The sequence below is a fragment of the Callospermophilus lateralis genome, chromosome 18 (genome assembly GCF_048772815.1).
Source record: "Callospermophilus lateralis isolate mCalLat2 chromosome 18, mCalLat2.hap1, whole genome shotgun sequence".
Taxonomy (NCBI): Eukaryota; Metazoa; Chordata; class Mammalia; order Rodentia; family Sciuridae; genus Callospermophilus; species Callospermophilus lateralis.
This window is the reverse complement of record NC_135322.1, coordinates 1,283,993-1,299,082: the sequence shown is the minus strand read 5'-3', so window position 1 is coordinate 1,299,082 and position 15,090 is coordinate 1,283,993. Positions and strand designations below refer to the sequence as shown.

General features: G+C 50.4%; 1 protein-coding gene across 11 annotated transcripts in view; it reads right to left on the bottom strand.

The window, feature by feature from the left end:
* Nucleotides 1-14,320, bottom strand: part of Peg3 (paternally expressed 3) — a 30,242-nt gene extending 15,922 nt beyond the window's left edge. Inside the window, exons 1-5 of one of the 11 annotated variants that reach the window (XM_076839445.2) lie at nt 14,207-14,320; nt 9,981-10,064; nt 4,229-8,075; nt 2,592-2,659; nt 929-1,004 (exon numbers count right to left, since the gene is read on the bottom strand). The gene's annotated coding sequence lies outside the window, so the exon portion shown is untranslated. The other 10 variants (XM_076839446.2, XM_076839442.2, XM_076839447.2 and 7 more) reach the window with 10 other exon arrangements.
* Nucleotides 14,321-15,090: the final 770 nt, after the last annotated feature.

Genomic DNA, 15,090 nt, shown 5'->3' with positions numbered 1-15,090 from the left:
TTAAACTTCTTAGGCTGGATGTAAATGTTGGTTTTTTCAATCTTTCTTTCGTAACATAATTGAGTAAGACTCTGCACCTTATTTTACTCAAGTCATTTTCTGCGGCCACGTAAGCTTCATTATGTAGCCCTTTATTTCTGGCCAGCACCACGGGGGCAAGGAAGTACAGCAGCATCAAGAGGCTAGGGGCCTGCACAACACCTGAGAGTTTTGGGCTTCCAGCTTTGCTTCCAGAGAAGCACAAGACCATCTGCAGCAAAAAGGCTCTACTCTACCTTTGTTTTGAAAAGAAAGTAAATAAAGCTTAAAAATGTTTTTCAATTAAAAAAAAAACTAGCACCCAATAAAGATGTACAAATATCATATCTCAATAAAATTTTTAAAAAGTTCTAAGGGAAAACTGAGAATGTTTCAATTATTCAGTCTCTAATCAGACTCTGTCACTTGGAAATCCGTGTGCTGACCTCAGTGAACTTGTGCCTCTCCCGCACAGTGACGGGCTCCCTTCCTCCTCCACAAACCCCCATTCTTATCCTTTGGTATTAGCATCTTATGGGGGCATACAGGGCACCACCCACTGCATATGGGCCCCAGTCCTGGAGAGCCTGGCAACATGGCTACTCCTTCCCTGCCCTCTTTCAGGAGCATCAAGACACAGACAGAATCACAGGTAACACGTGCTAGGTGAGCGAAGGGAACAGGCCTGCGTCTGGGCTCCTGAGAGCTGGTGTGGCATCTCTAACATGAGGGGTTGGCCAGCATCACCCAGGACCAGCTGTGAGCAGAGTCCTCTGCCTTGAAGGAAGAAAGGCGAGGGCAGAGGACCCAAGCTGCTCTGTGGCACCCAAGACTCAGAGGACACTCTGGTGCACTAGATGACATGGGCCTCCACTCCTGGGTGACAAGACGCCCTTGAGTATGCAGTCACCTGTCAGGAAACAGGATCCTTTCTGGAACGTCAGACCAAGCAGCTATCCACAGGAACTGAGTCAAAACGAAGGTACCTGCAGACATTTTAAAGAAAGAGATACATGGACTAAGAGAACATGAAAAGTCTGAAAGGAGTGTTAGAGAAGTCGATCCCCAATGGCTGGGGACTTGTACAGTGCTGGGGCCCTACATGTCTTCAGGAAAAGGCCATTCCCATGCCATGTAAATCAAGCCGGAGATGAGGAGCAGAAAACTGCCAATTGTCTTTATGAAACTAGTTTCTAGGCCCAAGACAAAGACAGCACTAAGGAAGGCACACCTGACTCCCTCAAGTCGGCAGAGAGCACCAGACGCCAAGGGTCCCTGAGGGAGGGAGGCGCCTTCCCTCCCTGTGATCTACACGTGCACCTCTGCATTAGGAAGCTCCCCCCAGGGCAGGTGTCTGCAGCATGAAGCCCTGGTGAAAAACACCTATAAGAACTATAGGCTTTAAAGTTCAATAGGAAATCATCATTTTAAAGTAAAATATAAATAATCAAACCTTACTCAGGAAGAGGAAAATATGACCACAAGAGAAGAAATATAAAAAGTTGAAATGATTTAAGAGCAATGTCCCAAATAAATTTTCTTTTTTGGTACCAGGGATTGAACCCAGGGGCACTTAACTACATCCTCAGTTCTTTTTGTTTTTTGAGACAGGGTCTCACTAAGTTGCTTAGGGCTTTGCTAAATTGCTGAGGCTGGCCCCAAACTTTTGATCCTCCTGCCCCAGCCTCCCAAGCTGCTGGGATGACAGGCCTGCACCACCATGCCTGGCATCCCAAAAAACTTTCCATGAACAAAGCATTTGCCACATTATGAGACGCCTCCAGAGCACAGATGAGAGAGGAGGCTTCGTGCTCAGCAGCAGTGCAGCCGCCTGGATGCCCGAGAGTGCCTTGTGGCAGGAGGGCGGCAGACTATGCACCACCACACGGTCACAGTTTCCTTGAGAAGGCCAAGAGCAGGGTACAGAGAGGACCAGTCAACATCTCGAGGTGTTCTGACCAGGCCAACAGAAGAGCCTCTGTGAATAAGAGCCTGGACAATGAAAGATCATTTTAAAGGAAAACCTTTAAAAGAATAAATAAAAAGACCTTAGCCACATTTTCCTACAATGCAGAGAAAACTCATTTGAGAGTTTAAAAAAAAAAAAAAAGTCGGGGGGGGGGGCATTGTATGGCGGCTTAGGAACAGGATGATCACAGATGCACCGTGTACATCCATGTGCAGGTAAAGAGACACACATACTCACACACTGCTGTGGTGACTGACTTTGCCACAATTGAAAGTGCACATATCCTGCCCCATAAATTGTACTTCAATGAATTTATCCCAGAAATACGTAATGACACATGTGCAAGAATATGTTCATTGAAGTGCTACTAACAGATATGGTCTATTTATACAATGAATTATTATGAAACCTCTTAAAATAACAAGGCACCTCTGAATAAATGGGTATGAGATGATAACGATGTTTATAACATTCTAATAAACTATGAAAACAGAAGTGTTTACACAGACAGTTCCTAGAGGGATTTTAAGAAGCTATTAATGATGACTGATGTGATTGCCTCTGGGGAAAGGGACTGGGGGCCAGCAAAGGGAGAGGAACTTACTTTTTCATTGTATAGTCTCCTTTTGTTTTTAGTTTTTATTTTTATTTTTTACCATGAGCATGTATTACCTATTCAAAAAAATAAATTCAGAGTTAAAACAAAATAAACAAAAGCAGACTGCCAACTGCCGAGGCCCTCACAGACTGGGCTGCCTGCTGAGGGGTATGGGCAGCCTTAACACCTTTGCCTGGAGGCTGAACCCAGCCTTTCCTTCCCTCCTCTGCCATCCCACCCACGCCTGAGTTCAAGGTCCCTCCCTGATCTGGCTATCTGCAGAGGATATGACAGGTAATCTGGAAAACCCATAAGAATCAACTCTGAAACCTCCTGGACCCAATAAACTCTTATGGAAATTGTAGTTGCAATTTGAACGCACCTCTCAATCACACCCCCCAATTACCTGTTCATAAATATAATGCCATCCTCTACAATGGTGATTCCACTTCTGAAATCTAACTCAGATCTGCCCAGGTGCCCCAGGGTAAACTGTTCAAAAGTGTGTTCACAGAAGCACTGCTTGCACAATAGGAAAGGGGACAGGTGAGAGTGTGCTCAAGCTCAATTAGAACAGCAGAGACCACCACATGGAAAAATGAAAATAAAGATGGGTATAAGTTTTTCTGTACTGTAAAAATCAACCAGAATTGGAGGGGAGACCAATCTGCAACACAGATAATAGTTAATATTTAGAAGGTAAAAGGTTTTTAACCAGGGGCTGGAGTTGTGACTCAGCGGTAGAGCGCTTGCCTAGCACAGGCAAGGCCCTGGGTTCGATCCTTAGCACCACATAAAAATAAATAAGTAAGGGGCTGGGGCTGTGGCTCAGTGGTAGGGCGCTCACCTAGCATGCATGAGGCACTAGGTTTGATCCCCCACACCACATAAAAACAAACAAATAAAATAAAGGTATTGTGTCCAACTACAACTAAAAAAATAAATATTTTTTTAAAAAAGAAAAAGGTAACCAGCCCAATGTGAAAATAAACTAATACATAGTTCATAAAATCAGTGATGCTAAAAGCCAGTATTTAACATCAGAAATCAGAGAAACATAAATATTACAATGAACATCTTTTTGACCTGCCAAATGGGCAAATTTTAAAAGATAAAAACTGATGCTGGAGAGAGTAGGGAGGAGCTGGCCAGTGCAGGAGCAAACTGCATTCTGGATGCCAATTTGGTCTCTGTTTAAAGACATTAAAACTGTCTCTTCCTTTTGAACCAGCAAGTCTCTGTCTAAAGACAAAGATAAGACAAGTAAATAAAGTCAGCTGCAAATCATAGTTGAATCCTTTGACGTACAACTAGTTATAGGAGGCAAGGCTCTGGGTGCAGAGCGGCATGTGGGGCAGTGGGAGGGACAGGCCAGCAGCAGAGAGGCGTGCTTTGCTAGAGTGCAGCAGCTGCCTGGCTGCAGTCCTAACACCTGGGGCCAGAGTCAGGGTGGACAGCACTGGCAGGCATCCTCCTGCAGGGCTACCTGAGCCCAGGTGGGCCGCATGCAAAAGGGGCAGCGACCCTCCTGGCCAAGGGGCCCAACCCTACCCCTGACTCACCCTGTCCTCCACTGACAGCCCAGAGGCAACCAGCAGTGGAGTCTGACATGGCGTCAGTGCCTGCCAGGGCCCCGTACTCACCTCACCCTCGCTGGGGCAGACCAGATGCCAGGTGACCTCTTCCTGGGACAGCGAGTCTGGCCAATCAAAAGCATAACTGCTCTACCCACTCGGCCCCCACTTCCCCAGGACAGCTTCTCCATGGCAACAGCCACGCCTACCACTGAAGAAAACAGAAGATATGTGTTTGCAGGTGGCTGAGGGGAAGAAAGTCTCCAGGTTTGTCTAATATCATTGAAGGAAATGTTAAGGCTAAGGAAGGAGTCTGCCCGACAATGGTCTAGAAAGGCACCCAAGTAATCAGAGATGTGCTGGACTATGTTTGACCCCAACAGGGTACTGTACCCATACCCTGCCCACAGGTCCCCAAAGGCATCTGTTACCTTTTTCATCTTAGTATTTTTATAGAAACTGTTCAATAAACATTTTGTTTGCATTTAGATGCAAAAACACTTAATAAATTCCATCAAGCAAAGTCTGAGAAATAACTCATGAAAGGCTATTCCACAATAGGAGGATGATGTCCTACAAGGGTACACTGCTATTCATAATGGGTTGGGGGGCCCACGCGCAGCCAGTACAAGTTACAAAGCAACTTGTTGATAATTTCGTCAGTCCTTCCTCATATACTCTCAGCCAATGGTCAGCTTAAGGAAGTGCAAGCAAGTGCAGCATCAAACACTAAGTTACTCTCGGAGGTGGTTATGATGGGGAGCAATGCCCCCACCCCAACCACTATCAATATCTTCTCAGAAGTCCTAGGAAAGGGGCGATGTGGAAAAAGCATTATTCTGAACTGAAAACCCATACCAGAAGGACAGCAAGCTAGGAAAATCTACATTAATAGTAGAAAAAAATTTCTCATAAATAAATAACAAAGCATTTGGAACTCCAGACAAAACCTTAAGAACTAAAACAAACACCCTTAAGAACTTACAGAAGGACACCAAGTGGGTCCTAAGTGGACAAGATGTATATAAACTGCAAAAACAAACAGCGGCAAAAAGGTGACTCTCCTTCTGGTAAGGGGTCTTGACAGACATGTGACCCAGCTCTCCTGGAAGAGTATACACAGAAATATCAACATGACTCTATGTAAGAAGGTCTGTGGGGTGGGAGTCTGTTGGAAAGGTGACCCGAACACATGGAAGCCAAGTTCTCTCCAACACCAAGGTGTGGTGTGAGGACCAGCGGACCATGGGACCCAACAGGGTCTTAAATCAGGAGAGGGACTGACTACTCACCAGGACCTGACAGGGTCTAGAGCTACTTGTGCAGATCCAGTGTAGAGCAGAGGAGTGTCTTAAATCAGGAGAAGGACTACCTACTTAAACAGAAGCTGGGATCTCTCTTAGGCCTAAATGGTAAAGGGTAGCCTACAACAGCAGAGACCACAGTAGACCATGCCTGCTTGACCCCCCTCCCAAGTGCACACTTCCAAGGGAGATCGGCCTCTGACACTGGCAGAGACCAATAAAACAAGAGCTGTGTCAGACCTTCCCAGAGAAACACTGCATTTCAACTACACACTCTGGAAGCTCAAGTCACTCAGGTAGGGACAAGCACACCCTATTCTAACTACATCAAGTCACTGCACCCAAACTCAGCATTCCTCCTGGGAGGAATGTTAATTTCATTAACAAGGAACAAGCAGAAGTCTCTTCCCTGATGTTACCTAATTGTTAAGTCATGTTTCAAGAAAACTTACAGCTTTACTTCCCGATTCTAACACAAAACTCAAGCACCTGCAAAATATTCAATGTAGAAATTGCAAGTCACACCCACTGGTCTGCTATGTTGTATTATTAACCTTATAAACCTAGACGTGTTGTTCTTACTGGATATATAGCACATTATTTGCATACAGAAAGTGATGGCAATGTCCACATAAAGGGATCTAGTGCTCTTTGGAGGGCAAAACAGAGAGAACGCCTAGGTGTGAAAGGTGTGAAAGGTGTGACAGACGACACACTCTCACATAGAGCTACAGTCACAGAGCCACTGACACAGAAGACAATGGCCATATAAGTTTACATAAGGCTAGTCACAAAATGGGTAAATCTATTAGCAAATAGGTGATTAGTAAAAGAAACCTTTCCCCCTATCTTTTTAGAATGCTATTTTAAGTTCACAACCAGGAAGAAAATATTCAATCTACAATGTGGAAGTGAATTCAATTCCCACTTCCTTTTCCTTCGTGCTGGGTCTCCCGATGCTCCTTAGCTCCTTGCTCTCCTCTATGGGGTCCCCATGTCAAGGCCTCTCTCAGAGCTGACGCCCCCAGGCATGCCCAGGCATCCTGCAGTGCTATCTGCATGCACCTTCCTGTGGCATGCTCTCTGATTCCTTGGCCCTGAGCTCCATGCCAAAGTGGTCATTTCATCTTCACCACTGATGAAGGCTGAACTCCAGCCACAGGGAAAACTCACCTCCTTCACTTCCTGGCTTGAAGGTGGACTCTTATACACCTCTCATTTTCACATCTCCCTTTTGCTTTCTCCAGAGCAGGAATCCTAATGTTGGTCAAGTACTGGCCAAGGTCAGGGGATGGCCCACAGGAACTGGCCTGACTCTGGGCCAGAGGACCAAGGGATGGGGAGGAGAGGGGCCAAATGCTGTGAGCCAGTAATAAAGCTGCCTTTTCCACAGCTGGGCAGATAAAGGCACTGAGGGGCATCTGGCTGCTCTTCAACCTCTGAAGAGCCTGTGAGCCTGTTCCTAAATACAGCCTTCTGTATGCAGAGGGAATTTCATTCATGATCTGGGACATCTGGAACCACAGGACAGTGGCCATATCTGCTAGGTAACAGTGGTGCCACTGGCGTCTGTGTGATGGAAATTTTATAACAATTCTATTTCCTAAGACTCAGTAAAAAAAGCATGGATCTAACAACTAACATAACACATAATAAAAATGAAATTCATCACAAGTGGGGTAGATCTTTGCCTTCACTCAGAGAAACCATGGGTCAGTGAAAAACTGAACAGGGACACATGCAGGACACTGGGATGTGTCTGGGACAATGTGTGAGGAAAGAAAGAAAGCTTGCAGCCCTCTTTTGACCCATAGCCCACTGGGGTGGGAGAACCCACCACGCTCCTGCCCCATCTCCACTTACTTACTTCTGGCCCCTCACCATGGTGCCCCTAGACCCAGCCCCTGACTGGTTCTACCTACCTCACGTACAGGGGCCTGGGATTGAGGACTTTGACATCAGGAACCGAGGAGGCTACTCTTCTCTCCCAGGGGCAGCATGGTGTGCAGTCTCTCCTTTCTTCTTGTCTGATCCCTTCTCCTGCCCCTTTCAGCAGACCGATATTCTCCACTTCAACATGCACAGGGAGTAAGACACTGTCCCAGCCCCCCGCCTGCCTCACCTCCCTGACAGATTCATCAGCATCCCTTCATCCAAATTCCGAATCTGAAAAGTGCATGCTGCCATCTGATTTCTTCTAAGGCAGTGGTTTTCAAACTCAGGTGCACTGAAGAGTCACCAAGTGCTTATGTGAAAAATGCTCCTTTCCATGCAGGACAACTCCAGAGGCCATTTCCTCAGGAAAGAGGTGCTCGGCAGGTGTTCCAAGAACTGTACCTGAGAACCACTGCTCCAGGCTCAATTGTCTGGTATGGTTCAATTAACTCTGAACAAGGCACACATGGGACAAGAGGGCTTAGGAGTAAGGATTTTATGGGGGAATGTGAGCAAGGAGAGGATGAGCACCACCCTACTACATGGGCCATGACCTCCACCCTCTGGCCTGGTGGGTGGCACCTGGCCGGTGATCTCTTAGCATCCTGGGCTCACCTCCACCTGAATAAGCTCAGCACTTACCACACTCCAGCAAAAACTCCTCACTGTTGTCCACTCTTGAGGGATTTCCCCAAAAGTTCAGAAAGAGAGGAAATAGTAGAGTTCAGTTTTGTGATCAGCACAAAAACAGCTCAAGGCTACTTTAAATAAAGCTACTTTAAATAAACAAACTGTCTCCCAGACCATTATGACTTATCTGACCGCTATTTTTAATCAGTAATTGGCTGATGTCATTTTTTAAAAGATGGGAGGCATGAAAATGCCACAAAGCATGGCTCATCTGACACTCTGCAGTGCAGAGTGACTCTTTCAGACCTAATCTGAGTGCAGACTGGGGAGGGAAGGGAACAGGCAAAGAGCGTCTGGTCCTCTGGTAGTGCCACCAAGGGTGTCACCAGGCCAGATGGTTGCACGGTGCCTAGGGCTGGTGGTGGTGCTGCTGCACGCATTCACACCCTCAGGTGGACTTTGCACTCATCCAGCAGCCTCCCCATTTATGCTTCCCTTTCCTGAACAGGTCTAGCTCTGCCCACAGGGAGACAATTTGCTGGTTACACACGCTTTTGAGTATTTAGGTCCCTGCTAGTGTCACCTCCTGCCATGAATTACTAACCAGATTTATCATCTGGGAGCAGGAGCATCTGATTTCCGTTCCCATGACAGGCTAGTTTCTGAGTTTCTTGAATGTGGTCTACAAATGTGAGTCCACAGGTGGGGGAAGGCTTCTCACTGTCTAGAGGTTTCAGCACAGGCTGGACACCTAGAGAACCCACTCAGGTCAGGAGCATAGCAAGCCATGCAGGGCCACTCTGGCCTGCTGGCCTTCCCCCAAGAGTGTCCCCACCACCAGCAGAGCCAGCTACTGGGTAAGCACATTTCTTTACAATAGGAAATAATGGACACTTAGGCCAGGGATTGCCTCACTCACTTCTGTAGTGTCAAATCTTGCTAATGGGCTGAACAAATCAATGACGACTGGCTATTTTCCTCACTTCCCCATGTTAAAACAGTCATTGGCCTGGTCTGAATCCTGAAAACCATGAACAAAGAGAGTGACCTCTCAGAAGTCTCCCTCCTCAGTGCCTTTCTCCTCTTCCAGTGTGGTAACTCCAAGCCACCATCTGACACCTGCTCCAAGGTGATCTCCCCCACCCACTGTGTCTACCCCACCCTTCTGCACTCTGCAACATGTGCTGTCGTGTCCTGTTATCCCACAGCTGGAAAACCTCCTGGCTCCCCTGCACACCAGGTCATGCCTGAATGACTGCCGCTGGCTTCAAGGCCTTTAACAACGTAGCCCAACTTACCTTGCCTCACCTCAGCTGGGCGCCACTGGGCTCTTCTCTTGCTCTAGGTGTCCTGGAGTTTGGCTCCTGTCTCTGCATCCCTCAGGAACATCTCACCCTCTGTTTAGACTACTCTCCCCATGACACACACAACTCATGGTCCTTTAGGAGGCAGTTTTTAAAGTGCCCAACCACCTCAGGGAGGACTTACAAGGTCTTTCCCAGATTAAACTAGCTCCCCCTGACAAATGTGCCCCAAAAGACTTGAATTACACAGTCGTGTTTTCCATGAGACTACAAGCTCTCCATGAAGACACCTCCCTTCCCACTTAAAGCCATGTTCACAGTGCCTGGCACAAAGTGTACTTGATCAATACTGGCAGATAAATCAAATCTCTCACACTTCTTGAATCACCCCACGAAAGAAAGAGGAGGCCTAAAGGAGTGCTGAATGCTAGGAAAAGAGGTAGGACACCAAGAGGGACGGCATGAGATCACGGAGGAGAACTTCTAGCCAGTGCATAAAAGCATGAAGAGTGCATGTGTTCTCAGAGGGTCTGACGGTGCTCTTGAGGCTATGTGAACATTATGCACAGCAGGGAAATGTCAAGGTGTGGGAGCACAGGGCTCCCGCCAGAGGCAAGTGTGGCAGTGTGAGTAGTAAGGACGACTCACCTGGACTCAGCCACCTAGCGCTTGGACCTAGTCCCTCTTTCTTGCCAGCTGTCTCCAAGAAGGTGAAAGATCAAGAAGGCAGAGCTGTGGGAGGAAAAACAAAACATGAAGCACCCAATTTACTTTGCAGTTACAGGCTCCTCAGTGGTAAATAAGACACAGGTCCACCTGTATCTCCCACAACAGCACAGGTCCAGTGAGACCAGGAGGGCAGCCTCACTGCCCAGGATGATGGTCATGGGCATTACTCCTGAGGTCCATGCTGCATCCTTGCTATGCTCAGGGCCTCGTGACCAGGTTATGTCAAGGGCTTTGAAGTCCGCTCTGGGATGTCTCCAAACCTCTGGGTTCTGAATTAAGAGAGCAATTCAGTCACCCATATAACCACTTATACACGTGGCCCTAAGCATTCCTCTAAAGGCAAAGATACATGCTGCACATAAAAACTGGAGAAAACCAACTGAGAAAGAACTCTTATACAATACCAGGTATAGTGTTTAGCTCTCACATTTACACTAGTTTTCACAATTCTATTAATTTTCTAGGCAAACTATTAGAAACTAACTTAATGCCATTTACAAATAGAAAATTGGCTTGTGTTTTACAGAAATCACATGGTATACCAATATAGGTACCCATTAGAAACATGAATTCAAACTCCAGTTCTGTCACTTAATAGTCAGTGGAGTAGGACCAGAATTTTAATTTTGCTGTAAATTTAAGTATGAAAGAACTACCTATTTTAGAACTTTAATGCTATCATCACCAATTCGATTAGACACTTGTATCATTACTTAATTATGTGTAATGCTTTAGGGATCATCAACACGCGCCCAGTGGACTCATAATACACAGTTAAAACCCCAGGGCACTTAAGAGCATCTATTCAACCAACTGGAGGCCCTGGGGGAGGGAGCTTTCACATCACATTTCTGGTTTCTGTTCCAGGGTCAGGCGAGTACATTTTGGTAAGATCAAATAGTTTACTTATTAGAAACTACTTGCCATTTATTGATGCTCTATAAGTGTCAGCCATTATTAATATTAGCCATTAATAAATGGATACATTAACCACAACTGGAAAGGAAGAATCCTGTGTGTCACTTTTCCTACTTCCTAGAGGGCAGAAGGGGAAAGGAGACAGGGACTTAAAAGGCTAGAGTGGAGACAAGCCTGGAGCCTCAGACATGCTCAGCTACTGCAGACTGCCAGAAGCTCTGTGCAAGCTCCACACTCTCCTATCCATGGGCGTGGCCAGCCTCTCTCGCCAGGCCCTTGCCCAGATCACCACCCCCACCCCCACCCCCACTTCCCCTTGCCTTGCCTCTCAGGACCACCTACAGCTGTTCCAGCTGGGGAATTTGAGTAAAATCCTTTCTGCTCCCACAGCCTCCAAATTACCCAGACCCCCAAATCATATGCTCAGCCCACCCTCTCAATCCCCGCCCCCCCAGTATACCAACCCCCTGAATTCTGGACCCATGTCTGCAGAGAGCGAGGTTAAGTGTTGAGCCCCACCCCGTGGCAACACGGCAGCATGTGTGGCACCTAGCCAGTTTGGTGGCCGGGGCTCGGTGGGCCATTGTCACCTGACGACACCTGCACAGATGGCACAGATTGAAAGAACATGACTGTGGCCCGCCCACAGTCCTGCTGTCATTCTACAGGACACCTGCGCAGAAGTCCTGGGCTGCCACCTTTCGGCCAACACGCAAAGTACCAAGGCCAGTGGGGATCCGCGGGCCCACCACTCAGAAGACAGCCCCTGCCTTGGGACCGCCCCTGCAGCAAATCCTTGCCAATGAGGATGGAGCTTGCGCAGTAAATTTGAGACACCCCCCCTATGGCTAGCAAAGATGGCTCCAGGGTGGGTGGGCTCTGCCATCCCTGTCACTCAGAAGACAGCCCCTCCCTTGGGCCTGCCCTCTGCAGCCAGCCCCTACCAATGAAGAAGGCACCTGCGCAGAAAGCATCAGGTGCACCCCAGTGGCTAGCAAAGATGGCTCCAGGCTAGGCGTGGCTCTACCGTCCTTGTCACTTGAAAGATGGCTCCTCCCTTAGAACTTTCCCCTGCAGTCAGTCCGCCCAAGAAGATGGCGCCTGCGCAGAAAGCATCAGGCGCCCCCCAGTGGTAGCAAAGATGGCTCCAAGGTAGGCGGGGCTCTTCTGTCCCTATCAGAAAACAGCCCCTCCCTTGGACCCGCCCTCCTGCAGCCAGCCCCGCCAATGAAGCTGGCACCTGCGCAGTAAGCATCAACCGCCCCCTTGTGGCTAGCAAAGATGTCTTCAGGACGGGCGGGGCTCTGCTGTCCCTGTCACTCAGAAAACAGCCCCTCCCTTGGACCCGCCTCCTGCAGCCAGCCGCTGTCCATGAAAATGGCGCCGTCAAACAAAAGTCAGGCATCCCCCCTGTGGCTAGCAAAGATGGCGCCAGGGTGGGTGGGCTCTTCGGGCTCATTCTTAACTCAGAAAACAGATCCTCCCTCAGGCATACCCCCTGTAGCCAGCACTGCTATCAAATCGGCATCGATATAGAAAACAAAAGGCCGCCCCCAATGACCAGCAAAGATGGCGCCAGGGTGGACTGATGCCCTCTGAGTCACTCAGAAGACAGCCCCTCCCTTGGGCCCACCCCCTGCAGCCAGTCCACAGTCAGTGACGATGGAGCCCGTACAGGAAGCATCGGGCGCTCCCCTGTGGCCAGCGAAGACTTCGCCAGGGTAGGCGGGGCCTTGCTGCCCCTGTCAGTAACCCTGAAGACGGTCCCCCTCTTGTGCCCATCCCCTGTAGCCAACTCCGCTGTCAATGAAGATGGTACCTGCATAGCCAATGTCACACGCCCCCAGGTGGCCGGAAAAGATGGTGCCTAATGGGCGGGATCTGAGCATTGTCAGTCACTCAGGAGACAGCCCCTCCCTCCGATCTACACTCCGCAGCCAGCCCCGCTGTCACCAGGATGGCGCCTGCCGCAGCAAGCGTGGAGCGCCCTTCTGTGGCCAACAGAGTCTACACCGTGGGTGGGAGAGTCACTCAGGACAAGGCACCCTCCAGCCCGTCCACAAGGCACCAACGTACAACACATTTTTTGCTGCTTCCCGCTTTCAACACCTTCCAGAGTTGGAGCCTGAGACATTCCGGGGTAAAAAAAAAAGTTCCCAGACAATAACAGAATGAAACTCTAGTGCGCACCACCCAAGGAGAAGCCGCGGGAAAACTGCAACTTGCCGCTCTGCCCCTTAGACCAGAAGTACCGCGGCAGCTACGGCAAATTAGGCGCACAGCACCTGGCTCCAACTGAAGTCGCAGGTTGGGCCAAAGAACCAACCAGAAAAGACAGCAGTCAGGGTGGCACCTCCACTGCCAGCACCCCACAGCCTCCAGGCACTGCCGAGGACACGACCCGCATTCCCAGCCCGACACAGCAATCAGCCAAGACTGCACCTGCGCAGCAAATCCCTGCCCCTTAAAGATGGCGCCGGACAGGCGGGGCCAGACAAGACTGCCACAACCCCAAGAGGCAGCAGTGGCATAAGCCCTGGCTCCGCCCCAATCTCAGACAACCAATCAGAATGACGCTTGCGCGGCAAGCACGTAGATCCCGTCCAAGAGAACCCGCCGCCACCAGAGGGCGCCCGGAGAGCGGGCAGAGCCCAAAATACCTCCCACATAAGACTGGCCCCACCCCCAGTGGCTTGTGGCCCCTCCCATGGCCACTGCGGCAAAATAAGCTCCTCCCCCAGCAGGCAGCCCAGTACTGAGCGCGGGTTGCAGACCCGTCACTGCCGCGATGGGGTGGTCCTGCGGCGTCTGTCCCCAGGGCTTGGGCGCCTCAGGATGGACCCTGACGTCCCCCTGTCTGGACTCAGCTCCTCAGGGCGTTAGGCTCTCCGGCACCTTCCCACATGCAGCCCGACTGGCCGATGTGGCAACTACGCTTTGCGTAGCAGAGCCCGGAGACCCCTGGAGCCCCGAGACCCCAGCCAAGCGGGACGGCAGCCCCGCGGCAATCTGGCCACCCCCTCCCGCGACTCCCACAGGTGTGGAGCACAGTCTTGCTGCAAGCCCTGTGCAGCCCGCAGCATGATCGCGCCAGCACCTTTCTGCCCGCCCCTCCTGAGGGTCCACAGGACAGCTGCCACGAGCCCGCAGGGCGCGACCTGGACACCGTCCTTCCTCCGCGGTCAAAGTCCGGGAGGGCGCGCTCCTGCATGCGGGCAGCGACTCACCTGCCCACCGCGCAGCGAAGCACGGCACCCGGCTCAGCCCGTCTAGCGTGTCCACACAGCACCTGGCGCCCGGCGGCGCCACCAGCCGAGGGTGGACATCTCTGGCTCCTCCGATCCTCGTCCTCCAGCAGCTGCCCAGCGTCTGCAGCCAGCGCTGCCCGATGCCTCCTTGTCAGGCTTCTCTGCAGAGGCGGGGCTTCCGCCAGCCAATCCGCGGCAAGGCCGCCCTCGCCACGCCTCCGCGCCTTGCGGATCAGGCAGCAGTTGCCGTGGCAACAGCTTGGCGCGAAGGCTGGCGTTGACGTCAACCGAGCGGGCGCGGGAGCTAGGGGCCGAAGCAGGGTCTGGAAATGGGGGCGGGGTGGGGAAGGTGCACCCCCAAAGATATGGGTGAACCGGAGAAATGCCCAAAAATTATGCCCCAAAGCAAAATCTATGGGGGGAATAAAAGATAAACTTACACATTTGACTAAACGACAAGGAAAATGAAAATCCGGGAAAACACACATAGAGGTCTAAAGACGAACCACAGCGTGGACGATGAGGCTACTCTGCCACGGACGCACGAAAAATGCTGGGCTAATCCTACTAATTAATGAGGAGCTCTTGCAAACCAACAAGGATCAAACCAGGCAGAAAACGGGCAAGAGGGACGCGACTAGCCACTCGCAGGGAAACGCGCGAGGACTGCCCGCGCGCACTGCCGCGGAGCCCGAGGACCAGGACACCGACACGGGCCGTGGCCGGAGCCCACGCGGACCGGTGAGTGTGTCCTCGAGCGTGGAAAACACGCGCAGGTGGCAAGGCTGGTGGAAATTCACCGCCCCTCCACCAAAGGGCGCGTGGCGGGTGAGCGGGAAGCGTTCTGCATTTCCTTGGCAGAA